We start from the raw sequence: 10,507 nt of genomic DNA, 5'->3' as shown, positions 1-10,507 counted from the left end.
CACACACGACGACACATAGTCACATATATGCACCCATGTGGTAATGTATTACCTTTGCCTTCACACCCAACCGCCTTGCGCCGTCATTTCCGACTATTTTTATTGTGGTGTGATGAGTTTTATTTTTACGCTTTTCACGAGGCACAAAAATTTCAAATATTTCCTCAATGAAAATGTTACATTTGCCTTCGTTTTTCAATGTGTCGGAGTCAACACACGACAACAAACCCCACCAAAAAAAAACGCACACGAAAACGACTGAGTGAAGAGTGGACCAGCCGTTTTGCTGTCTTCCTATAAGGCCGCGCATATAAAAGTTTGGCATTTTGCTTGCTGGCCATTTAGCTTCTCTCCGGACATTAAGCGCAGTTTAGTGGGCATTATGTCGAACTTGGTTTGTCAGCTGGGCCGGCAACGGTGGGCTCAAAGGCTCACAAGCCTACAATACAACCACATGTGGCCATTTTTTTCACTTGTTCGAAGGTGGGTTGCAGCGTCACTTATGTGTAGCTCCGTTATATAACTGTAATGCGACATTTTTTCAGTAGTCGCTTTTTTCTACTTTTCAATTTTTCTGTGGTTTCAGTCGGCTTCAGCCGGGCATCAACTAATAATTTAGGACATTTCGGTCTCCGTTGTGTCTGCTTGTCATATATTGGTTGTTGCGTGCCTACTGTCAGCTCATGTCACAGAAATCAAATTCAAATTGAAATGAAAATTTCATTACTTAGCAATACTAACTCGCATCGAAGCAAAAATTCACTTACAAACAAACACAAATATTTACACTCATACACAGAGGCCAGCTGCTGTGTTGCTCTTCAGGAAAAAAAAATCGCTTGCCACAAAAAAATATAACCGGAGATCACTGTCATAAAAACATCTCCGCTTAGGCGCACTGACAGCTCGATTTAGCTACGCCAAAGATGAGTGGAGTAAACTAGCAGCACATACCCAAACCGAAACGCAGTGTTGGAGCACACATTATGGATGAGCACTATCAGGAAAATGCATTTATATATTAACACTTGATTTGGCAGCCCTTGCTTGTGCAAATCCGCCAGCTTATAAATCAATTGCAACATGAAATATTCTTCACTCACTTGTAAAGTGGTGTGTGTGTATGTATGTAATATAAAGGTATTGGCAAGCTTTTATCTGACCAAAATCTTTCGGAGGCTTATTTCGGTCATGCGATTTAGTGACAAAAGGAAAGAAAATGCCAAAATAAGCCTGCCAGCAAGCAACGAAATTATCCTTTAGGAAGAGCCTACCAAATGAAAACAAGGTATGTAGGAGGTCGTATGTATGTATGTACTTACATATCTACCATATAGGCAGTTGGGCTAAGACACTAGGGTTACCATTTAGTTTGACAAATTTACAATTAGAGTTTGACAGCTGACAGCAAGGCATTTTAGCATTGTCTCTTGAAAGCTTTGCTGCCAGAAAACGTGCCAATTAAGAGAGCCAAATTGAATACTTTCGGTCAGGTAATTAGCTGGGATATTTAGGTATTAAGTTGAGTTGAAGACTGTGGTATCTAAGTGAACAATTATAGTTTGACAGTTGAGAGCAAATTATAATTGATATCGACTTATCTAACGGATTCTTAAAAAGGGACGCTACAAAAGTAGACCGATAGGGTCTAGCAAACGACTCCATATTTTTGCCGCTCTTTTGACATTTCTCTTCAGTAAAATTTGCCATTTTATCATTGAAAGACATACGATTTAACAACGTGTCAAAATTATTAAAATTTACTACCGAAATTCGGAGTCAGTGGCCTTAACTTTAAGAGCGCTATTACTAATTGTCCTGTCAAATCAGCAATTGAGCGTCTAATGGAAAAATTTGCATCCACAGGCACAGTACAAAATGTTCGCTTGCCAGTGAGACAAAGAAAGACGTAGTGTGAAGAACATTGCTGCCGTTAGGCCATCAATTGAGGAAGACCCAAACCAATCTCTCAAACGTCGTACCATCTCTGTGACGTCGTTGTGACGAATTTTGCGAAAAGATCTTGATCTAACTACATCCCTACCACCAGAATCGTCGTATATTTGTGAATTTTGCAGAGCAACAACTTGAAAATGATCCGGATTTTCATCAAAAAATCATCTACAGCGATGAGGCTCATTTCTGACTAAATGGCTTCATCAATAAGCAAAATATGCGTTAATGGTCAGGCAGCAACCCACACGTACTCCTTTAATCACCATTGCATCCCAAATCAATTACGGTTTAGAGCGCTTTATGGGCCAGCGATATCATTGGGCGTACTTTTTCCGTGATGATCAAGATCGGCACGTTACTGTAAATGTGAACCGCTACCGCTCAATGATAACCGAATATTTTTGACTCAAATTGAATGATATGGACTTGGACAATATGTGGTTCCAACAATACAGCGCCAGAAGTCACACAGCAAATGTCACAATCGATTTATTGAAAACAAAGTTTGGCGAACGTGTTATCTCACGAAATTCAGTTGGTCGCCTCGGTAGTGCGATTTGACGCCGTTAGACTATTTCCTGTATCTATCGTCTATGCCAACAAGTTGGCGACGATTAATGAACTTCGTACGAATATCGAACGTTAAAATGCAGCGATATTGACCGATTTATGCTTGAAAACTGTCGAAAATTTGGTTCAGTGTCTGGATTTCTGCAACCGTGCACGTGGTGACCATACAAAAGATATTGAGTTCCATACTTAATGGCATCGAATCTACTTTTACAGGAATAAAGAATTTCATAGTTTTAATTTAAAAAAAATTTTAGTTCGAGTACTCTTATTGAAAATCCCATTATATGTAAATTATTAGCACGGCGAGCCTTGTCTATGATCATTCATCTATCCATCCGTTCGCCTGTAAGTACGCGAATTGGTACCTCAGTACGTCCTTTTCTCCTAAGGATCCTGCGCATTTAGCGGAATCGTCGATATCAGATCGCTATATCCATGATTTTCATATTCTTGAAGAAATTGTTCAGATCTTGCTATATAAAGTAGCCATGTAAATTTGCCGCAAACTGTATGACCTCTTATGCTATAAGAATTGTACCTGTGAAGGACTTTAGAGCCGAAGCTAATGTTTATTCTTTTTTAATATCAGAAACTCGCCTTTCGAAGAAATAGCCTTCATATTTAATACTCATTGCTTTATTGTTAATTGAAGTAGAATTCAATTAGCCCTTATTAATTACATGAAACGCGCAGGGTTGCAAAGGGAATTCAATTTATTAGCAATTAAGTACTAATTAGTAACAGTTGGGCTTATTATTTAACATGGGTGTGTATATTAGAGCGGGTCGGTGTATTTTTCTATAAAATTCTGCACTACTTTTTCCAACAGAGTCTAAAATAGGTTTCATACTAGCAATTTTTAAAAGAAGAACACTTAAAAAATCTGAATAATCGGCCATGTGAGATATATATTATATTTGTACAATCTGACTGGTTCCGACAAATGATCAATAGAATACCAAAATGCATCTACATTTAAAATTTTATGCCTCAAAAAGAAATTTCGATATTCCAAAAACAGTGTAAAAAATTGTCATGATCCCCAAATAACTTCGCCTAAAAATCGCTGGCTCGAAACAGCTTTAGATCCATGCTCTTTTCGGCAATGTTGTACAGAATGATCCATAGAACATTTCCTGCATACGCAATTTTTAAGTTTTTTTGGCTCCCTGTAAATCAACCCGCTCTAGTGTACATATGTGAATTCTCAAAGTGGATCAATACTTATTTGTAAGGTGTTTGATACGTCGGAAATTTAAATTGAAGTGCTTGGAGCAACGAAATCGATTTAAGTAAATAAAATTACCCCGACTAATGATCATATTGTATTTGTAGCAAAAAAATTGTGTAAACATTGTTTGCATATACAATACTAACTGGTCACTGTCTGGTGACGAGACACGGCCGCAGGGTAGAGCTGATACTTACGTCGAGAAGACTGCAGCAGATCACCAGGGAAACAATGGAGTATCTCTTCCTTAGACTTGGAAATGTACCCTTTACAATACATGTCGAGCTCTAAATAATTATACTAGTGAATTAAAAGGATAATATGAAGCATTTCTCTCAACATTCTAATAATAATTCCTTTGGTAAAAGTAAATCCTTGGCAACCCTTGTAAAGCTGATTTTGTAAACATGTATCCTTTCTGTTTTGGCAATTCTAAAGTCTATTTCCGCCTATGCAAATATGTACAAATGTATTTGTTAGCCTGAAGAGGGATTCCATTGCCTACGGCACCTTTTTAACACTTTCCGAAGATTAGCCACATAAGCATTGTTTGTGCGTTCCTTTTACACAAAGTTTAATACTTTAAGAAATCTGCCAATAATAGACTTAGCTACACAACGCACAAGCTCATATCTACTTTAAAATTTATTCATTGTATTTATTATGGCCGTATACTTTTAAACTGGATATTCCCCGAAATCTTGTGTTTACAATTACATACATATATGTAATGTGTGATAGGAGATTGACCGCAAAGTGTTCTCGGTGGGCTTAGATACCTTTTATCAGTTGCCCTCAGTATATATTTATATTTGAGTATATATATACAAGTATAATATGTGGACGTTTATTTGCAAAATTTTGACATCCTGTAATACATACATACATGTGTATTCGGCTCCTACGGTTAATACCGCTTTATTTCCGTAAAAGTCAAATGTAAACAGTAAACCTTTACGTTGCGTTCGTCGATAGTGATTGTATGAGTACGAGGAAGGCACAGTTTCACGACATTGTTGAGCATATTAAATCTCATCAATTTGCTACAGCTTTGAAAAGTTGCGAATCGAACAAACAACTGATATAAACAACACAAAGTAAATATAAAAAGATAAGAGATTATATCGTTCTACTACATGTATAACGAAATAGCGATTAGAAGTGAGCATTTATACCACTTTAGACGTAACCTAGAGATAGCTCTAAGCTTCATATTATATTGCATTTACCACATTAAGTATTATATACTGGTACTTTCAAATTTGCAAGGTGCAGTGTTCTTAATAAAAGTCTTAAACATGCCAAAACTGAGTGAGCGTAGCGGATTGAAAAAAAACTGGTATAAATATATAAAACTAACTCAAATTAACTAAGTGAAGATAAATTTTATTCAATACACAATGTTTTAAACTGGTATAAACATGACAAACTGGTATAATAAAAATAAGCAAAACACCAAAAACCAACAGAGAATGAATAGTTTATAAACAGACAAACTGCAGTATGTAAAGAGTAAAAACAAAAAACTGGTATAAATAGGAAAAACTGTTATAATGAAATAGACATAAAATACCAAGACTTTAGTTGAATGTTAACATGCAGCCCGCGGGATATAAAAATTAGAAACACTAAACTGGTATAAATCGCAAAAACTGGTTTATACCAGCGTTTATATCATTTTACTAAAATGTAAATAGAGAGATATTACCGCTATATTCTGAAACATAAACAATGTATTTAAGAGTAGAAAAAATTGGTATAATTCGAACAAACTGGTATAATAAAGTAAACATAAAACCTGGAATTTCACAGAACAGCATGGTATATACAAACAGACTGCATGATGTGAAGAGTACGATCATTTAACTGGTATAAATCTCAAAAACTAGTATAATATTATAAATAGAGATCAAGTGGTAGCGTATTTGTCATTTCAGTAAGATGTAAACAGACAGCAATTACTTCTATATTATGATAGAACTGGTAGTCTAATTTTGTCATGTACTCGTTGTGGGAAATCAGTTGAAAAACTGGTATGAATGTAGTATATTGTCATTTGAAGAGAATTATATTCGAATTGCGGCTAGTGACATAAAATACACGGAAAGTAATCATAACATTTTTAATGTTCTTCCATGCTTTTGTCTACGCTTCGAACTTCTTGACGTATTTTTTGACAAGAAAGCAGAGCTCATCTGTAATCAGCAACAAACTGGCAAATAGAAACAAACTTTAATAAAAATAATTTATGCACATACAGCCTGACGCCGATCTGAAATGGATAATGTATTTTATGTGCAGCTTTCCAAGGCAGATATACAAGCTCTCCATGGCAGATACTGTAGTACTTCCGCACCACGGCGGTAACTGAACGCGTTATGTAAAATATTTGGAGCCTTTCTTTCCAGAATATCTTTATTCGAAAAGAGACAAATTTGAACTGCTCTCTCTACGCCCTTTCTTACATGAGCTTCAGGGTATTAAAGTAGCTACAACAAACTCACTCGGATTTCGTTCATGAATTTTATTTTTTTAACGGTGTAGAGGCTTACTTCCGCATACGATCTTGTCAAAATTTGTAAATTACATTTCAAAGTACATCCAGATTGCCGAATAACCTACATTTGCCGACCAGCAGCGCTTCTAAACCCAGCTCATCTTCACTGCAGTGATCTTAATGAGCTACGAAGTGCAGATATTAATTATTTTCGCTTTTACCCACAACAACTGTGACTCACTTTATCAGCAAAACTTAAAACTTATCAAGAAACTCATAAAAATCATTCGTATATGCTTGAGGAGTACGTTAAGAAAGTTGGCACACTTCAGTTGCAACCATGCTGCCCGTTCGCCTTCCGCTCGCATCACACACCGTTATGAGTTGCACTCATATTTCAAACTTGCCTTCCTCTCTCTCCCCAGTAACTTAACGCAGCGTAGCAGTTTTGCTCATTTTTCGAGTTGCTTGCGTTTACTTCGCAATTCTTTGGTCGAACTTCGAGCCATTTTCATTTCACTTTGCCAGCAATACCGCAACATTTAACAAAAACTCTTGAAACAAAAAGCAGCAAAACTTTTGCCCACTTTTCACGCTGTTAGTTTTAATTTTAAACACCCGCACACACGCGTCGCCCACGAATGCGCTCAACAAACCAGGACAAAACAGCGCGATGAGCGGGCGTTGGCGGTGGTGGTCCGAGCTGGCCACAGAGCGGGAACGACTTGGCATTCCAGTCGCAAGCTGTTCATGAGACCACTTTCGAAAATGCATGTCAAATTTAATTAATTTCTTGATTTATACGCAAAACTTTTAACACTCTTTTTCACTTGGCCATCAGCTTGAGCACCGACCCCACCACTCACCCACACACACACACACTGCTATTTGTACAAAAGCAACGCCAATACAGGCTGGTGGTCCGTGACGTACCAGTATCACGGTTTCGCCTCAGTAATTGGTCGTTTGTATGAGCGAAAGTCCCAGGAGAGTTGAGACGAGCGCTCAGCCGCCAGCGGCCGCAATTGCAAAAACAACAGTTTGGTCAGCAAGTTAAGTGTTAAAGACCTGTCATAGGCGTGGGCCACCCCGAGATGCCCCTTTTTCGCCAACTAGCCGAGAGTGTGCCGCTTTTACTGCTTTCAGCACTTTTAGCCAGCAAAGAAATGGAAAAATTCACAATTGCTTAGATTGCATAAAAAGCAGCAGCAGCAAAACTGGGCTCTTATCGGCCGTAAAAATCTGTGTGTGCCCCCGGTTAGTCACGTTCAAAAACCATAAATAGCGGCTCACAGCAAGCCGTCGAGCAGCAAAGAGAGTGAGACAGATCTAGTCGAGCTGTTGGAAAGTTGAGTGCGGCGCTGGTGCGACACGTGCGCACTTTGCACTCGAGGCTGCTGGAGGCTGTGCGGAGTTCATTTCGGCCAATTTTCATGTTTGACGTTGTTAAAATTTATAACCAAATTTCCACTTTCAATTTGCATGATTTTTTACTCGATTACATTTAGGTTTTTCTGAGTTGAACATTTATGATAATTTTTTCAGTGTTTTTTGTTTTTTTCAGGGAAAAGGTCTAAATTTGTACTAGAGAAACTAACTAGATTTTGTTTATAAATCAGAAAGGTAGAAAGTGATAGATACATACCATCATTCAGTTCTTAAGTTATCGATCTGAAATTTTGCACACTTCCCCTTTTCCCCAAAAACTTGTGAAAAAGAAGGGGCGATACCGGATCACTTCATCATACTTCTATAATTGCTATACGAACAGAACGATCGGAATCAAGTTCTTTCTTGGAATCTTTTGTATTTGTTAAAAAATATTCTCAAACTAATTCATACTTCCAAGAGTAAATATATTTTATTTTTAAGGAACAGGCTTATGGTATCGATTTCAGTTTTAACTAACTTGATTTATAGTACCTCATTCTTAAAGGATTAGACAGCTAATGGATTGTGCTCATTATTCTGACTCTTTATCCGAAATTGGCATAACCAAACCTCAGCTTCTACTACTCATACATTTACTGACATTGCTGAGATTTTTTATAAAACATATGGACTTTCATAAGATCTATAACGATCCCAAAAATTGTTATAAAATTTTGACCAAAAAATGTCTGTTCTTTTGATAAATATTGTGAGTTTCTCCATATAATGTACACGAATATTTACGCGCTGCACTGTTATCCACTTAATATATTATATATAAACTTACATAACTCCTTTCTGCGGCATTTGCCTTCTTCACTGCTGATAATTAATCTTCTAAAGTTTCTTAAGTGTTGCGGTGAATTTTCGTTTTTGCCCTTTTCGCATTTGCGGGCTTTTGTTACTGTCACAATTAAATAAACTTTTGACTAATTGAAATATGTCAAATGGTATTGCTGGTGAAATCAATAAGTTTTCGAATAGTTTGGCTTAACTTTGTATGCAAACTAATCCATTCTTCCAAAGAATAAATATATTTTATATTTAAGGAACAGACTTATTGTATCGATTTCGGTTTTAACTAACTTGATTTATAATACCTCATTCTTAAAGGATTAGACAGCTAATGGATTGTGCTCATTATTCTGACTCTTTATCCGAAATTGACATAACCAAACCTCAGCTTCTACTACTCATACATTTACTGACATTGCTGAGATTCTTTATAAAACATATGGACTTTCATAAGATCTATAGCGATCCCAAAAATTGTTATAAAATTTTGACCAAAAAATGTCTGTTCTCTTGGTAAATATTGTGAGTTTCTCCGAGGTCCATATAATGTACACGAATATTTACGCGCTGCACTGTTATCCACTTAATATATTATATATAAACTTACATAACTCCTTCCTGCGGCATTTGCCTTCTTCACTGCTGATAATTAATCTTCTAAAGTTTCTTAAGTGTTGCGGTGAATTCTCGTTTTTGCCCTTTTCGCATTTGCGGGCTTTTGTTACTGTCACAATTAAATAAACTTTTGACTAATTGAAATATGTCAAATGGTATTGCTGGTGAAATCAATAAGTTTACGAATAGTTTGGGTTAACTTTGTATTGAAGTTTAAAGAAAAATAAACAAAAAAGCCCTGAAAATATGTAGGAAAATCGGTGTTCACTTCAACACCTAAGTGCAAAATGAATGCTAATTAATGGAAAAAGGTTTGCTATAAGAAAAGAAGGTTTTTTAGACGTGTAGAGTTCACTGACGCAACTGTCAAGTTGCCCATGCGCTTTTGCCAGCTTTAGACTCATTGTGACCCCGGAAGGTTATCAGTTTATCCAGTAACTCTTCAAACAACCTGTAAAAGAACTGAATGGCCTGGGGAGCTTATGGGAATTGTACCTTCAGCAGCCCATAAGCCGACCAGCTTACTTGCCTTTATCTTTCCTTCTTTTACAATATGACTAGCTAAAAGTCTACTGATTGCCATCTTGCAAGAAATATTGGCATTACGGATGGCCTTAATTGCCGCTTGACTATCCACTAGAATTTTTATGGATTTGCCGCTTAGAGCAGAAGTCCATTTGTCACTCTCTTTTATGCCCACAATTTTGGCCTGAGAGACTGAATTGCAGTGATATAGTCAGTTTGAAGCTGCTTTTCGTATATGGATTACCTTACTACCTTTCGATCCGTTGGTAAATGTGTAAATTTTTTCATTTTAACTATTAATTGTGAAACTATTGATTCATACTTCTCAACTGAGTATTGAAAAAGTTGTGTTTAGTGCCTCGTGGGTATCTTTTACTTGATCGTATTTCCAGCTTAATTCGAGTTCATTAACAAGGTGTAGTATGATGTCAAGCCCATATAGCGTCTAATTAGGCTACAGCCGGCTGGTTGTAAGCATTGTTTAAAACTTCACTTGAGTGAGTATTGCCTGAATTCAAGGATAGCCGCTAGAGCCTTTGTTGAAGTAGTTTTCATAGCGCCCGTAGTCCCCAGCAAACAAGTCAATTGTTTTTGTTCCAGGGGTATACATAGTACGGCACTTTTCCGATAGTGCCATCTACACAGCGCTGCTCTAAATGTTAGTACGGGGCGGAGACCCCTGTATAGAGCCATTAGACCATGTATGTTCGTAAGCTCCATTTTGCTGCAATGGCTGTTCTGCAGGAGTTCCAGATGCGAAGGGCTTTTGAAGCCCTGCTCTGAATGTGTTCTCTCCGGCTTAGTTTTTAACACCGAGAGCTCGAGAGGAAATAGTTCTACCCCTTAATGAAGGGAGATTGAATGGCAAAGAAGCCGATTTCTAT

Source organism: Bactrocera dorsalis, chromosome 1, assembly GCF_023373825.1.
Source record: "Bactrocera dorsalis isolate Fly_Bdor chromosome 1, ASM2337382v1, whole genome shotgun sequence".
Taxonomy (NCBI): Eukaryota; Metazoa; Arthropoda; class Insecta; order Diptera; family Tephritidae; genus Bactrocera; species Bactrocera dorsalis.
This window is presented reverse-complemented; position numbering follows the sequence as displayed.